Source organism: Etheostoma spectabile, unplaced genomic scaffold (genome assembly GCF_008692095.1).
Source record: "Etheostoma spectabile isolate EspeVRDwgs_2016 unplaced genomic scaffold, UIUC_Espe_1.0 scaffold00000904, whole genome shotgun sequence".
Taxonomy (NCBI): domain Eukaryota; kingdom Metazoa; phylum Chordata; class Actinopteri; order Perciformes; family Percidae; genus Etheostoma; species Etheostoma spectabile.
The window spans coordinates 20024-40078 of record NW_022602662.1 but is presented as its reverse complement, the minus strand read 5'-3'; the positions used below and the strand labels follow the sequence as shown (position 1 = coordinate 40078).

At 39.1% G+C, this 20055-nt stretch overlaps 1 pseudogene; it reads right to left on the bottom strand.

Moving 5' to 3' along the window:
* Positions 1–324: 324 nt before the first annotated feature.
* LOC116674627 (leucine-rich repeat-containing protein 45-like) lies at positions 325–20045 on the bottom strand (annotated as a pseudogene).
* Between the last annotated feature and the right edge of the window lie 10 nt (positions 20046–20055).

Genomic DNA, 20055 nt, shown 5'->3' with positions numbered 1-20055 from the left:
ACAATATCTGACCTGGTACAGGACTCAAACAGATTACTGGTTGACCTGGGTGTTACACATGTGAAACCTTTTGCTGTATATTTTTTGGAACTTGATGCTTATGGTATCAATGCTTTCCCTTTAGTAGCTGTGTGTTTTTAGTATACGAGTCCAGGTTAGCTTAGCCGTGTAACACCCATTCTACACATCCGAGCAGTTCTTCATGCAGACTGGGATTGTTATTGAAATAGGAAAACTATTCACCTGTTAAAGTGTACTCTCTTTTGCAAAAGGAAAATAAAGACTTGTGTCGCCAGTGATAAGAGGAAAAACAATGGGGTGCACTTTAATCTCTCTCTCCAGAGCACAGATCTTCTCTTAAGCCCCCTGTGTCGTTCTTTCTGCCTGTAAATGTCCAATATGCTCCTGCAGTTCCACCTTCACCCGGCTTACTTCAGCCACCTTCTCCTGGTCCTTAGAGGACAGTTCCTGCAACAACACACCACCAGTTAAACACCCACATCAGTTCACCGACAACAAAAAACAACACAATTCAAGACAGGATAGAAGTGAGATGTCTCACTCTGTAGCTAAAACAGAGACCTAAACACACAGGGTGAAAACAGGATCTAGCAATGTGCAGTACAACAAAAATATGGTGTTTTTTTAAAAGGAAACCATGTAAACCTATTCTGGTACAACCTCAAAATACAATTATGAACCTGAAAATGAGCAGAATATGGACGCTTTAAAGCTCTGTAAAGTCGGGAACTCTCTGTAGGTCATCACCACAAGACACCTTTTCTTTTTTTTGTCATTTGTTTTCACAGTTTCATTTGATAACAATAATAAGAATTTATACTTTATTAATCCCCCAAGGGAAATTACAATGTTTTTACCTGTTGTTATTATTATACACATTACACGTGATACATTATTATAAAAATATTGATTATAGCTGCTTAATCTTCTAAAATATTTTATCTATACAACGGGTTGCGTAGGGTAATGTAAATGTAACGTAATATCGGCCAATTTTTTTTAACTCTTAAAACATCCATATGTTTGGGTCTATAATGGACATTTGAACCATGACACAGGGTCAATGGAGCTATAGTGTAACCAGTAGTCTCTCATCGCAAGATCCTCCTCCACAGCGCTGCGGAGGAGGGTCTGGCTACTCCACAGAGCATTCTGGGATGGGAGAATAATGTGCTCGGTTTATTGGTATTTCTTTAAACCAATCCCAATCATCTTGGGCGAGGCTCAGCGTTGGGTGCAGTAACGGCGGATCTGCAAAACAGCCTCAAGAAGGAACTTGTTTTGGTGGAACTTTTACGTTCAGAAGTAGTTTAGTGTGCAACAGAAAAACTCCGATTGGACAGATATAGCGTTTTTCAACCGCATGGTATCTACTCAACTTGCCTCAACGCTACTTGACTTTTTTGGTTTTCCATTATGAAAAAAGTCCCGGTACCTGCTAACAGGTACTTTTGTAGTACCACCTCAGTCGAGGTTCCAAGCGAGCTGAGGCAATACCAAAAGGTGACGTGAAAAACTGCAGACTGCTGACTGATAGGAGAGAATTGTCTCAAATCACTGCGTCACCATTGCTAGCGACAGACGAAGGCGGGGGGGTGTCCTGAACAACCCGCAGTGTTTACCGGTAAATAGCTTATACAGCGAGTTTGAACGGCAACACAAAGAAAGTGGCTAGTGAGGGACATCAGGCGCAAAAAAGGGAAATCGGCGGAAACTGTGGCGGCACCGGAGCAATCCCCTCAATGACACGTCTTCTGTTAACCAGGACACGACACAGCCACACTGAGAAGGACAGGAGGACATCCTGACTGCTGGAGCTCCTCCGTCCTGCGCCGCATTGCGCTTATCTCGCTGCCCTGCTGGCTGTTCTTGGCCTGCAGCTCAGAGATGGTCTGTTTCTGCTGAGAGCAGTGGAGCGGGACCTCCTGTAGGTTGGAGCGCACCGAGCGGAGCTTGTCCCCCAGGCAGACACGTGCTCTGCTGCTCAGAGGAAATAAAGCAGGAAGTCAGAACAATGGAGAAAACCGAGAAACAACTGACTTCAAAAACAACGCTGTAACGGAATGTCTCAAATACCTATAATTCATTTTAAAAAGTCATACTTATTTTGCCTCCTTCTTTTATAAAACCACACTTTGTCTAATGTTATCTAGTCTAAACCAGGACTTTCAAGTTCATGTGCTAGTGTACAGTATAATACTGTATATGTTCAGTTAACACCAATAAAATTCAACAATGGATTTAAAGGGATTTGATAAATTGCATTGATGAAATGTAACGGAACTAGGCCTGTCGCAATAGTCAATATGCCAATTAATAACCATAAACAAAAAAAAAAAAAAGCTTGTTTGTTTTCCTTCTCTCTACTAAAGACACGGGACGACCACTCTCGGTTCTTAGCGTAATGAGGAGTGAGCCCTTTTGTCAGTTGCATATGTCTTGGGCCATGTGGCAGCCATGTGCCACATATTTAAAATGTCTCCAGTTCAAGTGTTAAATATTCTCTAGAGATAATAGTTATTGATCTTGAAAAGGCGTACTTCAGTATTATGCCATTATCATGTATTAGATGAAAATGGTCTCAGAACGACAATATTATTGTTTATCGCAATAATTTCCGGGACAATTTATCGTCCGGCAAAATTGAATTAAATGGCAGCCCATCCTATTGAGGCTTAGATCGTAGCTCATGATGCGGATTTTTAAACTCACCTCCTCCAGACGCACTTGAGCTCGCACTCTTCCCAGTTCCTCCTCTGCCTGGGCCCTCTCTGTCACACACGCTGCTTTAGCTTTACTCAGCTCCTACAACACATGGACATTATACATGGCTGTACATTCAGAGCACAGGTAGACTAGAGAGTCCAGCTGTGCTTCCTACACAATGTGCTGGACGGGTCCCTGAAGATCCAAACCCAGTGAGGAATAGTAATTAATTTCCGTAGGAAAAGGATCCCAAAATACAAGGCTACTGTGTTGGAGGACAGTAGGTTGGAAGATGTTTATCTTACCTGTCCACCAACTGTACCTGTCCACCTACACAATATTCATAACATTCTGTCCCAGCTTTTCCTGAAAAGTGGGGGAATCCCCAGCGTGGAAAGAGAAGCCACCTTGTGGATTGAATAACCAAACTGTCTGGAAAATTACAGTTAGGTAAGAAATAACTTCCCCTTTCAAAAAATACAGGCCCCACTCAGTCGTTGGCAATAAACTTCAGCTACCTTTAATGATTTTATGTAATGAAAAAATTCACGGTGATAGAGTGGTGACTGTGGTAAGCTCGTTTGGATATGCTAGATGTGTCTTACTGAAAAGCAGTGGATTCCTTAACCCAATCGGACATTCCTGGCTGAATAAAGAATAAGTAAAAAAATAATGTCTTTCTTTAACTTCGGAACATTTTCTTTATTATCAACAATCTCCAACTGTATCAGAAACAACATCAGTCACATAGCGCTGGGGGGTTTGACCAAAACATTGTCAAAGTATTGTTTAAGATTAGGTTGGTCACGTTTTTGTTTTTGCTTGACTGGGCCTTACTATAGATTTATAGTGACCCATACTGTCAGGAGAACAATGTAAAGAATAATTAAAAAATGCAGTTAGTTGTGGGTAATTAATTTTTGTGTTAAAAGTTTTAACTAGAGCCCAAACGATATATTGGCGGGCAAATATTATCGGCGACATTAGGCATTTTCCAATCTGTACTGCATTTATAATGGCCGATAAATGAATGAAAAAAAAATGTATTTATCTATTTTATCAGAATCATTTAAATGATTCGGCAACACTGAGGTTTTGTTCAAAGGACTTAAGTTTCATATCTTAACTTTGTATTTTTACATTTATTGATCAGAACGTTAATATGTTTGATGTTCCTCTGTTTTGTTTGACGAAAAACAAGTTTATTTTTAAACCACATGCAATTATATTATTTATTGAGGACTCATAATAACTAATGTGAGGGAAATGTGTTTATGTTTGTTATGCATTTCTGGATTTGTTTTTAAATATATATCGGCGATATATTGAAATTTCGGATTTTTTAATCACCAAATATTGTATCGCCTTAAAAATCCTTATCGGTCGGGCTCTAGTCATAACCATAAGTAAGAAGGGTATGCAGTTAATCTTGATCCACTCTCCGTACACTACACTCACAGCCTGCCTACGCAGAAAAACAATCTTACATTGTTTCTGCCTGTAAAGAGTTACAGCAGCTATGCATGTTATGGCGGTATTTAAAATTCATATCATATAGAAAATTCAAAATTGTATACCAGTGCGTCTGATACAGCGCCCTGCCATACCAATCCAGTTCTTTGATGTCTCCATGCGGTATCTTCGTAGCCACTGTAGTCCCGATTACATTTTTGAGGAAACAAACAGCAGCTACTGTGGCTATGTGCATAGTCTCGCTGCTACATAACCGCTTAATGTCGAATATCTGGCTTTTGGCTAATAAAGATAAAATGGCTGAGGCTGGGTACGAATTCAATACTTTATAGGCACTGACAAATTGCCTTTAAAGCAGGGATCTTCAACAGGGGGTCCGGGACCCTAGGGGGTCCTCAGAGTCAATGAAAGGGGACCTCAAATTATTGTTAATCTTTAAAGGTTTTTTCAAAAAAAAAAGTCTTAACATGAGTCCAACAAAATATTTGAAAATACACACTCCCCACTGCTGATAGGTTACTGGCATATAAGCAAGGTAGTCCATCAGTTACAGTTGATCCTGAGGATTTACTGTTCCCCATGTATGTCAACACTAAACATGATTTATAAAAGCATACTATATTTATTAGGCTATTTTAATGGCTTAGTTTTCTATGCAAAAAAGGTATGTGTAAAGGCTCTAGGCTAACCTCAATGTTATGTAAGCCCAGTTTAATGTGCAGCTTCATTTAATAAAATATACAGTATTTCTAGTATGGCTCTAAAGTATTGCGTATCAACAAATGCCTTGTCATTTATACCCAAATTCAATACCTAAGGAGTAAATCTCATCAGACTCAGTGAGCAATAAGTGCAGCTTGCTTCTCCCAAGATAATAGTGTTTGTGATTGGCTGTCTAACGTTACACGTCATAGAGACATGCAGAAAAGCTCTACATTACGCTAAAAACATATGAAAACCTTTGCGCCGTAATGTTGTCATTTCTTCTGTCATTTTATAAAATGGTAAAGTACAAAGTATCAATATTGAACTAACGTTATTGGTATCGGTATCGAACATTTTTGACGACACCCTGCCCTAAAAATATCAGAACCATAACAATACCTTATCTGTTATTAGCAGTTACTTTGTGACTAAATGTATGCATTACTTGTGTTTTATCTTTTAAACAGACACTCTGACCTCTTCCAGTTGTATCCGCTGTCCTCCAGCTTGAAGATGCGTTCCTGCAGAGCCCTCTCGCTCTCCTCTAGATGTCGATTCAAATGCTCCACCTGTGAAGAAATTTAAACTTCTAGTAATTCATCTTTTTCTATTAGTCAACGTACACACACACAAAAACACAAAAGATCCTTTACTTGAATAAAAGTACTAATACACACTGTAAAAGATACTCTTTTACAAGTCAAGTCCTGCATTGAAATGTTACTTGAGTAAAAGTATGTAAGTATCATCAGGACCATGGATTTAAAGTATTAAAAGTAATGCAAAAAAATCCTCACATTTTAGAAACTGGAAACAATCCAAAACAGTTTTTTCAATCAACTTAGTGTTTAATCGGCTAAGTGGACTTGTAGGCTTTATGTTGTTGGGTGGTTTGATTTAATGAATGTGCTTTGAGTGCAAAAATCTCAATTTATTAAGTAACTATAACTAAAGCTGTCAGATGATTGTAGTGGAGTAAAAAGTATAATATTCTCTCTGAAATGTAGTTTTGAGGCGGTGTGAGAGTCCGGTACAGGAAGAGGAAACATTGAATTCTGCAGTCTAGTTGTGCTACATTGGAGGATTAAAGAACACAATAGGACATAATGGGCCTTATCCAATCAAAGTCCATTGTTTGTTGTAATTCACTGCAAGATGCACTTCAATCTTAATTAGTACTTAACAGAATGTATGCTATTCTCCAGGTCTAAATACATAGATTACAATAATAAACATACTGTCTCTCCACTCTGACTGGGTTTTATATTGATAGGGTCAAATATATTGGCATCTCGCTTGAGGAGAAAATGAAAATGCTTTCCTCGCACTAATTTACACTAATTTATATATTTATATATAGTTATTTCCCCCAGAATTTTTGTACAAAAATTCACCTCAAATTTAGGTTTTGGTACCGCTAATACCGCAACTACATCATATTTGTTTCCAGCAAACAGATGGAAAGCAGAAAATGCAGAAAATCCATGTTATGTCCTTCTTACAAGTGAAATAAATGGCAGTCAGACTGACTGACATGTGATGTGCATTCTGCTTAGAAAACAATTAGTTTTCAGAAATGTCTTGTGATATATTTTCTGTGTATTATTCAACTTCTGTTTTTTGTTAAAGAAGAGAAATCGCAATATTCAATACTACCAATACTAGAATTGCAATGAATGGAAATCATAATACAAATTTAATCTACACCATATATCGTGAAAGAATTGAATTCGGACAAAAGCATATCTCTCAGCCCTAGTACTTGAGTTAATGTCCTGTGTGTGGCAATGTAATATGTGTGTGTGTGTGTGTGTGTGTGTATAATATACATATAATATATATATATATGTATACAGAAAAACCTGAGAGAAAAAACCTGAGCACCTCTTTTGGCGGAGACTGTCCAGGTCTGCAGGGCTTGCTTGGACCTTCGCTTCTCTATTTCCAGACGGTCTGAGAGAGGGTGACATACATGACATGAATGCGGGTTTTATGTGAAATAATCTTATGTAACTGTAAATAGGAACATGTGTGTGAGTGAGTGAGTGAGTGAGTGAGTGAGTGAGTGAGTGAGTGTACAATATGTGGTGTGTGTGTGGTTCTATGAGTGTGTGTATGACCTTCTGCCTGTGTGAGCTGCAGCTTGAGCTCTGCCGTGCTATGGTCAGCTCCTGCTTCAGCTCAAAGATCTGCTGCTGCTGAGACTTACACCGCCGCTCCTTCTCCTCAACCTAAGATACACAAGACAAATAGGAATCACATCTAATAATGCAACTTTAGTCCGTGTGTGTGTGTGTGTGTGTGTGTTCTGAACAAGATTGCTCTTACTTTATTCATGAGTTGGGCGTTGGTTTCTGTCAGGTTTTGGATCTCTCTGAGTAGTTTGCCCTCTCTGTGAGCACTGTCCTACAAGACAGAAACACATGAGGTACTTTCATTAGTGAGAGCAATATCCCAATAAGCATAAATGATTCTGCATTTGTGAACCTGAACGTTTGTGTCATTGTTTAGCAGAACTGATTGTTCAGATTACCGACACCAGTCATTGTAGTTTTTTGGAACACTGAACTTTGACTTGTCTTTTTCGGTCAGCGAGGATTCAACAGGATTTTTCCAGGCAAGGCAGTATGCTGTTAACCCAGGTTGGCCTGTTTTGTTGTTGGAGTTAGTGGAGCCTGGGCTGTCTACAGAGACCGCGTTGTTCAGGGGACTGGCAGCTAGCAGATTGTGAGGAGTTGTTTTCTGTATGTGACAAAAATTCAAACCTGAAAACGCTGGACATTGCTTAGAGTACCTTTAGCTGAAGGATTTACTGTGCTTTCCACATGTATGTTTTAACGTTAAAACATGATGTATAAAAATATACTATACTATACTATAATAATATACTATATTAATAATAATTTGAGTGTAAATTGTAATAACCTTCTGGGACTAATAAAGGATACATCATTATTATTGTTATTATAATTATAATTTTTTCATTCATTTGGCCCAGTTTAATATGCAACTCATTGTATACTGTACATGTGGTAAAGTTCCCTTGGAATTAAAATAACCCCCACATCATCACATACCCTTCACCATACATAGAGGGGAACTTTCCATGAGATCATCTCTCAATGAAATAACACCACACCAATCTCATGTATGGTGAAGGGTATGTGATAATGGAGGGTTAGTTTAATTCCAAAGGCCAAGGGGACTTATCAGGATGCATAGTATCCTGAGCCATGAAAAACTGGCTTATAAAAATAAAAATGTGCCTGTCTCTATGGGAATTTAACATAGGGGGGGTATACTTATGCCCCTGTATTTTAAGGAAGATAATTTATTTATTTACAATACATTATCATTCACAAAGAAAATTGGTATCCTTAAAAGATTGGATTTTCCAAGTGGAAAATTCCTCTTTTTAATCAACTTTAGCATGGGAGTGTAAACTTATTCTGGCACTGTAGGTGCAAAAGCACCATGCGAAGTCATGTGTTCCCCAAAGATATACTCATGCATTTCATGAAACTAAGTAATTTAGCATTAAAAAAATGTAAATAAATACTACTGACTTAAGAAATCTAAGTCGACATAGCCCAAAATGACGACAATCGACTACTAGGAGCGGGTAGCCTTACGAATCACATTTGATGTCAAATGACATGTTTTGCAGTGTTGTCTCTCCTCATCTGTCCGTACCTCTTGCTCTTCTTCCTCTCTCTGCTCTGTCGTTCCCTCTGTTCTTCTTTTTCAGCCTTCACTCGTGTCAGCAGCTCTGCCATGTTTGTGGTTTTCTGCTCCGAGAGGGCGGAGGGCAGCCTCTGTCATCTGAAGTCTGCACAAAAAAAATCACACCCTGTAATCAGAGTTACTGCATGTGCCTCTGAAGGCAATGCAAGGCAATGCAGCTTTATTTATACTTACATTTCAATTGTATTTCAATATGGCAATTCAAATGCTTTACGTATAAACATTTAAGAGCAGGTAGAAATATAGTATACGAAATGAACAGTCTTGATCTAAAAGAACAGAGTTGCAGCAAACCTGCAGTTTTCTTATCTGAAAGCAGTGTTTGGTGTTTTAAGCCCCCAGCGTTGTTCCAGGCAGCACTGCCTGGTTGGCACTCAGATTAGGCAAAGGTTACAATTAAGGTAAGGGTTAAGGTTAGGGTTAAGTGCCTTGAAGTCAATGGTCGCAGCGCTGCCTGGAAGTTGACGTTGGGGCGCGAAAAAAAATTGAGCGCAGAAAGTTACATGTCCCAGAGACCTGGCACACTTTGTGTAGAAGTGTGTTTGACACAACGGTTCTGGGTCTTTCAGTCTCCAGAACTATTTCGAAGGAACTACTGTAGAAGGTTTCTTTAGAAGTCCAAAGTTGTGTGTAGGCTTCCACCCCCAGTCTAAAGACCTTTACTGTTGGTACCAATGTTTTACTGAAATAAAGAAGCGTTACTTCATAGGCTGTGTACCTGTGTTCTTACATGATCCTAGTCACATGACAGTGATGTCATCAAAAGATCTGAATAAATATGTTTTTGACTGAAAGAGAATAATATTGTTCATCGCAATTAATTGTTCAGCAAAATTGGAACTGTTACAGTTACTGAAAATTCAAAGTCATTCACAGCACCGCAGTGCTTACTCTCTTGCTTGCTTGTCCGAAACACACGTCTGCAGCCGGCAGTTCAGTGTTAGCGTGGATGGCGCAACATTTGTCTTTTTTTTTTTTTTTTTAATTGGGAAGCCAACAGCAAAGTCTTCTTTACTTTTAATGTTATCGAACAAAGAGAACTGTTATCCCCTCATCAAAATACATCGATACTGTGTCATTCTTACTGGAGTCCTTCATACAACTTGTGCTTGACTGACAAATAAGTAATTAATTATGTAACAAACCACACCTAGGCACAGACGTAATTTACCTTATTCAATAGTGAAAATGAATAAAGGAAAATGAATGCTTACTTCGCAGTGAGGGAGTTGACAGCCGACTTCATTTCATTCAGAGCTTCCTGGAGTGGCCTATCTGAATGGAGGTAGACCTAATCAAACAGAAAAAACGGGTAAAGAGGCCATTGCCATGAGGTTATGGATACAAACTGTGATTATTTGAGGAAGATGCAAAGTAAATGTTGCACATATTACCAATATTATTATGACAACTGTTGCCTGAATGAGTTCCACATCTCCTGGGTTATTTCCTTTCCAGTGCAAATATAAACACTTAACGACTGATATGGAGATTTGCATCTTTGTTATAAAACTATGGTTATGGGTAATGACACCCTTCATCACCCGTTGGAGCGTCCCATCTTCTCCCTCTGCCTATCTATGGTATTCATCAGGCTAAGGTACTAAAAGAGAGGAGGAAAAACCACAGTTACCAACACAGACTGTATCCGAAATCTGTCAAACTTAATGATAATACTTAGAATTAGGGCTGGGCAATATGGAGCAAATCAAATATCACAATATTTTTGACCAAATACCTCGATACAATATTGTAGTGTTGACTATTGGTGCTTTCCCAAAATATTTACACAATGAGATAAATAACCATAAGTAATGTGGATATAATGAGTGGGTAAAGGCAAAAAAATAGAACAGTTACAACAGTACATCAGTTTACTGTAATGCTTTAAAACGTATTACAATATGACAATATCAAAAAATCTAAGACGATATATAGTCTCTATCACGATATTGATATAATATCAAAATATTCCCAGAGTCCTTATGGTCTCTCACTTTGCCGATTTGGGGTTAGGTGGTTTGTTATTGGCAGCTGCTGCCGTGGTCTGCTTGACGCTCTGCACTGCTACAACTATTATTTCTATTTATTGTTCTATTATCTGTATTGTTACTATAAGTGCACTGCACAATGACAACTGCTAAAATTACTGTGAATTCTGTACATTTGTACATCATGCTGGGCTTTGGAAAACACTGATTGTCATTTGTCACCATTTTCTGACATGTTATTGACCAAATAATCAATTATATAAAAACAAATATCAATATATAAATAAAAATAATAGTTAGTTGCAGCCCTAATCCATTTTTTAGATAAATATATGCATCTGGATCAAAGAGGTTGACTGGAAACCTCCGCATCTATCGACATGGCTATGAGTGAGAGAAAAAGTGTATTTATGATTTTTAATAGTCTTCGCGCAGCCTTTCTTCACCAGCGTCTTGTTCTGTACCAGAATTATCAAGGGCATGGATTTTGTTCAAATATTACGCAGTATACCCCTAAGAAAGCTCCAGGATTTCCATATAACCACTTAAAAATGCCCAATGACCCACAACAACATACTTTCCATATTAAATATATATATATATATATATATATTAATTATATATATATATATAATATATATATATATATATATATATATTGATAAGTGTCATCTGTGTTTCTCTTCTTGACATAGGCTAAATACATTTATTTCCACTGTAAATTGGTGCATAAAAGTGAATCGGAATACAGGGAATGAAGTTGTTGATGCTTCAAACTTCCCTGGGGGAGGATACCTGACCCCCCACTTGATGTGCCCCTCTAACCCCAAAGTCAGATTCTGACCACTATACAGTACAGTATAGCCACTACAAAACATTAGACTACACCACTGCCTGCATACCCCTTGTAATCTACACCTTGGACTAATTTATTCTTGGTGTAAGGGGTGAGGGTTACCTGCGGCTCTTCTCCTCCTTTAATGTCTGAATCTCCTTGCTGAGGACCGGGTCCTGCTGCGGCTCTCTCTCAGGGTGGACTGTCTGTCGGTGTTGTGCCCTGTGATCTGCTCTGAAAGGGTTAGAGGGGCTAATAAGTGAAGAGAAAGCAAAATGAAGTCTATGGATATTTTAAACTTTTTAGCAAATAAAAAACTGAAAAGTGGTGCTTGCAAAATTCTTTGGCCCCCTTGCGTTAATACTTTGTAGAGCCACCTTTTGCTGCGATTACAGCTGCAAGTCGCTTGGGGTATGTCTCTATCAGTTTTGCACATCGAGAGACTGAAGTTCTTGCCCATTCTTCCTTGCAAAACAGCTCGAGCTCAGTGAGGTTGGATGAAGAGCGTTTGTTTAAGTTTAAAATATCCAATAGATTCGTTCCACTTCACAATTGTGTCCCACTTGTTGGTGATTCTTCACAAAAATAAAATTTTTATATCTTTATGTTTGAAGCCTGAAATGTGTCAAAAGGTGAAAAGTTCAAGGGGCCGAATACTTTCGCAAGGCACTGTACTTATCTTTTGGCTTCATTTTCTGCAGTAAAGGTTAGGTGATACATTATCTTTCATTATTCTAGTTTGGTATAGCTTAAGATGTTTGCCAGGGTTTCCCCCAAGTCTAAAATACCCCGGTGAATGTACACAGCTAACAATTCTTCATTTGTGAAAGTATAAAAACAAAAAAGGGTTTTTGTTCTTGTATTAATTTGCTTATGTTTAAAAATGTATGACAGGATGTGAATATGCAGAGTTGTATGTGCAGGCTTGAAACAATATACTGTAGTGTTTCCAGTAATAAGTGGCTGTTTAGTTTAGCTGTTTAATTTTAATTCAAGCTGTGTTCAGCACAAACGGATCTCCATCCATCTCAGTTCTGAAAACCTGGACCGACAAAAAACAATGCTATCTGAATGGAGAGATACCTCTAGGGGGAAGTGAGAAAATAGGCTTTTTTTTCTTTTGTAATTTTAATGAACCGTGCTTTTAAGAAGGTAGACAGGACGCAGCTGCATGGTAAACTTATTACAAGCAATGAGTGTAGAAAAAAACCTAGGGTAATTTGTACCGACATGCGTGCTTAACCATGTACTTACCTTACTGTTAAAGAGTAAGATCCTTTTTTAAACAAAAAACATCCACGAAATTGCGTTCGTTAAACCCACCAGACTTCATGTAGATAAACAATATTTTAGCATCCTAAAAAAAACCCACTTCATTCAAAGTCGACAGAAACAAATGCAACTATGAAAAGCCGTTTTGGGTCAGTCTTTCACTTTTCCAACCATCACAACTCTAGTTTTGGTTGAAATAAACACATAGTTTACCTATTTACCTGTGAAAATATGTTAGCTCTATACACGCTAAAAGTATTGTTTTTTAAATGGAGTCTGGGGGATTAGCTCTAGTTAAACAGAAAGGTCTTAAAGAGGTTTTAAGGGTCTATCTCTGTAGGGATCTTTTCAATAATGTCACACAAGACACTTAGAATGATAATGTGAGCTTTTCAGCAGCCAAATAAAGCACTTTAGTGGACCGCACACACACGCACATGTACACGCACACACACACACCTTACCAAGTGCTCTGAGTGTGTCACTGGGTATGTTGTTTCCTGCCATCTCCAGCTGCACTATGCTATGGTTCTTCTGCAGAGCCTCCAACAGAGTCCTGCCACCCAGCAGACCAATGTTGTTCCACCTCAGATCTGTAAGTACAGTCAGTGAGAACAGCCAAAGTGGACCATTAGTCAGTCAAGAATACCAGAATACAGCAAGAACCTGTTCTTTAGCCCTCCAACTCCTGTATTAGATTGATCATTCTGCATGTTTGTCAACCACAAAAAATCAGTACAGACTACCTCTATTTAATTAAACTACTGTTTTGTATAAAGAACCTTTTTAGGACCTCAAATACACGTAATTTATGATCAGTTTAATTGCATGCAGAAACAATCTGTGATTATGGTTGGTGTAGTCTAACTCAACGGATGTTATTGCTGGGATGAAGCTGTCATTCAGCGTTCTTCCAGTGTTGATATGTTGATGGCGGCCCACCACGGAAAAATTTCTGCCACCATGTTATAGAGCAGATGCACAACAGGGTTTCCGCTATGTACGCTGCACACCGTTGCTCCTCAGCTGTTCATGAAAAGTCATAAAGTCGTAATTACACAACTCTGCAAATCCGTCTGCTCTACTGAACTCAAGCGAACGGTCATTAGCTCTCTCTCCCGAGCAACTGGAACAGTGACAGGACGTCATCTCGTGAAGTCATGGCAACCAAGTAAACAACAGGTGGAGTACTACCTAGAGGGTTAGCCTCTCCTCTCTAAGCGTAGCTGTTGTGGAGCCATTTTGATGCTAATAAGCCATCACCTTCCGTTAGCATTCCATTTACTGCCATTCATTTTGGCGTCACTTTGACAGTGAATAACTTTACATCTAAAGTGTTAAAAGACTCTATTTTTCTGTTGTTTATTTGTAAAGAAACGCGACAATGTATAAAAGGCTCCATTACCTTATACCTCATGTTATGACTCCATAGCTCCAAAGCAACTTACTTTAGCTGTTTAGGTTTAATAACTAACGTTAACTAGCATGTTAGTTAGCAGTAATTAGCCTGTGCCTTTGTTATCTCCTAACATATACCCAGGCTCTCCTTCTCTGCTGATTGGGAATGATTGAGATTTCTCTTGCACAGCTAATAGAAGACTTACAACTTTCAGACAGGTTGCTCACGTCACATCTAAGTCTTCCAGCTCAGTTGGAGGCTGCGCAGTAACGCTGAGCTGTCTCCGTCCTGAGCAACGGGATCTGTTGGTCCATTTCAACTTTCTATGAGTACTATTCTCTACTAGTTCTACTAGTACTACTACTACTGTCACTCAATCTAATGCAAAGTGTCAAACATCAACAAAAGAAAAAATTCATGCGTTGGATGTCCCTCCTCTTTTGCTATCTCAACTTTCTATTTTGCAAGGGTACTTTTACTACATCCTGGGCTTAGCGCTGCCCAGGACGGTTGCAGCCAGACCATACTCCACCGCGGTCTGGCAATGCGATTACCCATTTTCAGGAAATTGCTCAGCCCTAATAACAAGCACAGCAAACTGAAATATTTCACAGTAAGATATGTGGGATCTCCCAGTACAGAGCATGTCCCACCTCAAAAAACAAAGAAAAAACCTTGTAGCAAGGACTTTGTCACTTAATTTTCAACCGATTCTTATACACTTTGGCGGCAATTACATTGCTACGTTTTGGTTTTTAAGCAGAGTTTTGAGCCAAAAGCTAACTCTGTGCACTACAGTGTTTTTAGTTTCAGGAACTAATCTTTGTTTAAACTAACACGCTCAAACTAAAATATCTCATGAACCTTCTTGTAAACTGAGCATGCACTAGCCCGGGTAAACATGAGGCAGCATGTATACTCTGCCCGTTGCTGGTAGTTGCCATAGTAACAATAGTAGCTTAGTCACAGAGAACGACACGTCATGACCCAATCAGGAGGCGAAATATCGGCGTCAGTGTTGCTGTAGCGGTAAAGGGGTCATATTTGTTTTTATTGCATCTCACCTAGCACCTGCACAGTGGTGTTGCGTTTAAGAGCCAGAGCGAGCTCAGACGCTCCGTGGTGGTTGATCTGATTGTTGCGCAGGTCCAGCTGTGTCAGCACACTGTTGGACGCCAAGCCATCACAAAAGAGTGAGAAGGCTTCGTCCCACACTCCCAAAGCGTTCCACTCCAACACCAGCCTGCAAAAATCATTCACAGGATGTAAAGATTATGTGTTAATGGGGACATCAGTCTCTGTTGCAGCAGTGATGGGTTATGTTGGTTTACGTTCATGTCCTGATCAAAAATTCTTTCTAAGAAGATAAATACCTAAGTTATTAGCGCTAGCAGTCAAATTTAGGGTGTTGTCACCTGAAACAGATGATTTAACGTCACGGTCATTCTACACACAGTTTAGCAACAAAACCAAACACTGAGGGAAGATTACTATGTTTTTGATGTTGGTTTTGAGCGGTATGCATCCCCACTAACCTGTAAAGGGTTTAGAACAGTAATGTTAATACAGCGTGTCAGAGGAATACACACAGCGTCTCCTGCAGCGGGGAGTCAGAGGCAGAGGGTTCGTCACTGCAGCGTTCGCTAGCATTAGCTTCTAGTCTCATCTGGGGTCTGTTCAGCCTCAGAGGGGGAGGGGGGGAAGAGCGGCCGACCGTTCGCCTGAGATCAGTAGAGCAGACCGCTCTGCAGAGTTTTTCTGACATTTCATAAACAGCTGATGGAGCGGTGCGTGTGCATGTGTGACGCTGTTGTTGCGAGATGTTAAACAAGTTGCGCCCGAGTGCTTTTGACTGGCATAAAATCAGCATATGTCATAAAATCAGCATATGTCATAAAATCAGCATATGTCAGTCTGACCTGCCGGTCACGTGAAAACCGGTCAATTCCGGTCACAGGCCGGTCAAGCGGTGCATCTCTAATAATAATCTGAGCTTTTCGGAAGCAAAATAAAGCACTTTTAGTGGATCAAACTGACGATGCACATTTGCCCCATAGGGTTACATTGCAGTCCGATCTGTGGCTGCCGGTTTCAGAATTAACGCATATTATTGGACCAATTTCAAAGATTGTTGTTACTATCAGTCACTTACACACAAAAACATAGACATATAGGGTCAAGGTTGAAAAAAAGCTAGTTACCCTTAAGCGAAATTCAGAATTCATCAAAACAAACGAAACACTTACTTTATTTGTTCATATTATTTGATCAGGATAGGTCTTGACTTTGGCTTGGATTTTTAACAAAGTAATCCTAACTCACGGTACCCTTCTTAGCTCATTCTTGAGCTTTTGACCACATCTCAGGCTTGTCATCAGTGAATGGAGTTGGCTCAGTTGTCATGGAGGTTCCAATCGTAGGTCATGTTATTATGACAATTGTGAAAACTAAACCTGCTGATGAAGACCATGAGACGCAGATGACAGCACTGGAAACGCCTAGTACGGGGATTTTGTTTGAATTCATATTATTTATTTGATATTTTATGAAACAAAAATTGTGTTGCACACTAAAATGACCCCATAAAGCTGCATCAGGTGCAATTACGACAGTTGTTTCACGCTTTAAAAATAATGTACATGTCTGGTGTTCAGCAACAGACACTAGATTCTTACATGAAGAGAATTGTTCTCACCTATGCAGAGTCTTGTTACGTGCCAACAGCTTTCCCAACACCTCAGCCCCTGTCGATCTCAGGTTATTTCCTGTAAACAATATTTTGCATCAACAGACTATCAATACACTTAAAATCCATTAGGGTCTGAGAGTGTAGACAGTCTAATTTGGCAGGTGTTACCTTCAGATCCAGGACTTTTACAGTTGTGTTGCCAAACAGTCCAGTCAGAAGTACTTTGGCACCTGAGAGTCACACACAAGCATAAAAGCAGACACTTTCATAGAGTACATGATTTTAACTTTTTAGTCATGAAATCCCATGGGCAGACAAACCAACAATGATTATTCCTGTGTGCCATAGAGCTCCATTGTTGTCCAAAAACTATTAAAAACACATCAATGAGCCACACTTTTGCACTGGTGATATGTTCCAATTTGAATTAATACGCCACTGAAAATAGTCCCAGACATTTGCACAATTTCCTCCTGTTTGAGCAGTGTTTGAAAACTACAGTGGCCAGCTGTTTTAGACTTAAAAAAAAAATGAAACTATATATTTGTAATTTTCTTTATAAGATCCAATGAGTTTGAAGCTGTGAGCAACAGACAGGGTAGGGAAATCAGATGAAAGACAGACTAACACATTGTTGGTTTTGGTCTTGGAATTGGATTTAATAATAGTTTTAAAAAAACTTGTTCTTGTTTTGTTTTTTTTAAAGTCAGTCTAATTTAAATGCATTGGATGAGTTACTCCGGCAGGTTTCAGTGAATGGTCGCAAGCAGCAGTAATAACAACTGCATTGCAAAGACTTGTTAAAAGCAACCCAGACTATCTGTGCATACCACAGCATCAGTGACAGTTATCCATTTGGAAATACAAATTTATTTACAAGCATGTGTTTGGATTTATATGCATGCTAACTGACTCTTGCTCTTATAGAAAGCAACTTAAATGTTAATTTAACTTAACTGTTTTTATATAGCGCTTTTATAGTCTTAACGTCCGACTACTCAAAGTGCTTTTATATTCTACAGGAACCCTTCACCAACATTCGTACAATGTGGCCGAGGCTGCTGTACAAGGTGCCACCTGCTCATCAGATTCACACACACATTTACACTCCGATGCACAGCATCGGGGGCAACTCGGGGTTCAGTGTCTTGCCCAGAACACTTCGACATGGGACTGCAGGGCCAAGGATCGAACCACCAACGTTCCGATTGGCAGACACTGAGCCACAGCCTCAACTTACAATTTAATAAACCAAATCCCATACAGGCTGTGTCAATCTCAAGACTTACACAATACACACCTTCCTCGCTGAGCATGCAGTCACTGAGCACCACCTCTGTAAAGCTAGTTTCATTTTGGAAGGCCGTGGCCAGCACAGAGCAGGTATCTACAGACAGGCTGTGTCCACTCAGGTCCAGTCTGGAGCTCTGAGCAGCCCTGCTCTCCTGGAGCTGAGCCACAACACTCTCCTGAGGCTCCACACCGCCCTCCTTACACAGACGCAGGTACGCCTGCCTGAAATCCTCCATTGTGTGTCACCTGTCTCTCCTTATCATCTGAGATGAACAATGTTGTCTTCCTTCTTTCTGCTAAGACTTGTCCTGTTGACTGGAGAAGAAAAGACTCAATTTGCAGATTAGTGATAAAATGATTAGACAATTATTGGATAAGTAGAAAATGCAATTTAATCATTGATTATTCCTCTAAGTCAGTCCCTAGTATCTTCTTAGTTGTGAGGATTTGGTGTTTTTGGACTGTTGGTTGGACAAAAAACAGACTTTTAATGACATCTCCGTGGGCTTTAGTTATTCATGATGGCCATTTCTCACAATTTTATAACAATTTGTATACCGAACGTTCAATAGATGAATCCAAAAAAACAATCATCAGATGATTCAAAATTTTAATATATGTGCTGGTTTTGCTATTAAATGTCTTTGAGTACCATGTAAAGCGCAGTAGTATAAATAAAATGTATAAATATTATTATTAATAGTAATAATGAGAAAATATTTGCTAGCTGTAGACCTATTGATAACAGTGTTTTCTAATGAAAATTAATTTTACAGGAAACAGAAACTACCATTCTAATAGATCCATCTGTCCTGCATCAAGTACATCTCTTCTAGCCTCCTGTTTTAATCATGTGCAGAGATCTACTAGGAACTCATTACCATCAAGTGGAAGTCAGCAGAAGGACAAAAGTTAAAAAGCAGTTATCAGATGCCTTTGTGGGGCCAAAAAGCCTAACAGTCTTGTGTAGCAGAGTCAGTGTTTCCTGAAATACATGGATGCTTAATCAGTTAACAACTCGTGTTGTCTTCCTGTCGACCTGCAACTTTGTGTTTTTCTGGGTCGAAATTTCAACATTTTGATGTTGTTGTTTTCTACATTTCTCTCAACGTTTTTCCCAAATTATTTTGTCACTATTATTATGTTTTTGTAGATTCTTTCAGCGTTTTAAAAAAAAAAAAATGTATTTGTTGATTTTTCCCGGCGTTTTTTAAGCTTTTTCCAACATTTGTCACTATTTTCAAAGCTCTTTTGGTCATAGTTTTTGATATATCATTTATTTTTAAACGGGTCAAATTTGACCCCGAGGACAGTGTCCCGAGCCCCTGTGATGGACAGTAACTACTAGTTTAGTGATGCCAGCCCACAAGTACAGATTCCAACAACTGGAATTGACCTGGGCAAGTACTGCGCTGTAACAAGCGCCATCTAAAGAGGAGCAGTTTAGGATCAGAAAATTCGAACTTTAAGAACTGATGCCTGTTATGTTAGCTAATTAGCTAGCTAGCTAGCTAGTTGGCAAAAGCCCTACATGTAATAACATAAACGCTGCTTGGTGGACTCCTATGCTTGCCGAATCAAAATATGGATTCTATTAATTAAGAAAATGTATTGCGTTTTATTTTACAAGACATTCATATTGGTAATAAGTGAGAAACATTTTTTTTGCCGATTTTTGAATAGGAGTGTCGCGTAAATATCGTGTAAAGGTTCGTTCAAGGCTATCAAATGGTCGTCCAACGTGTAAATTACATAAGTATTTGGGTTTTCCTAGGAATATGCAAACTGTATCTTGATACAAAAAACACAAACCTCAGCGAATGACTTCACAATCCAAATTCTAGCAGTTATTGTTGTTATAGCCAGCTGACAGGCAAAGGAAGCCAACCGACAAAGTAACTAGGAAGTGTATTTCGGCGCAAAGCAT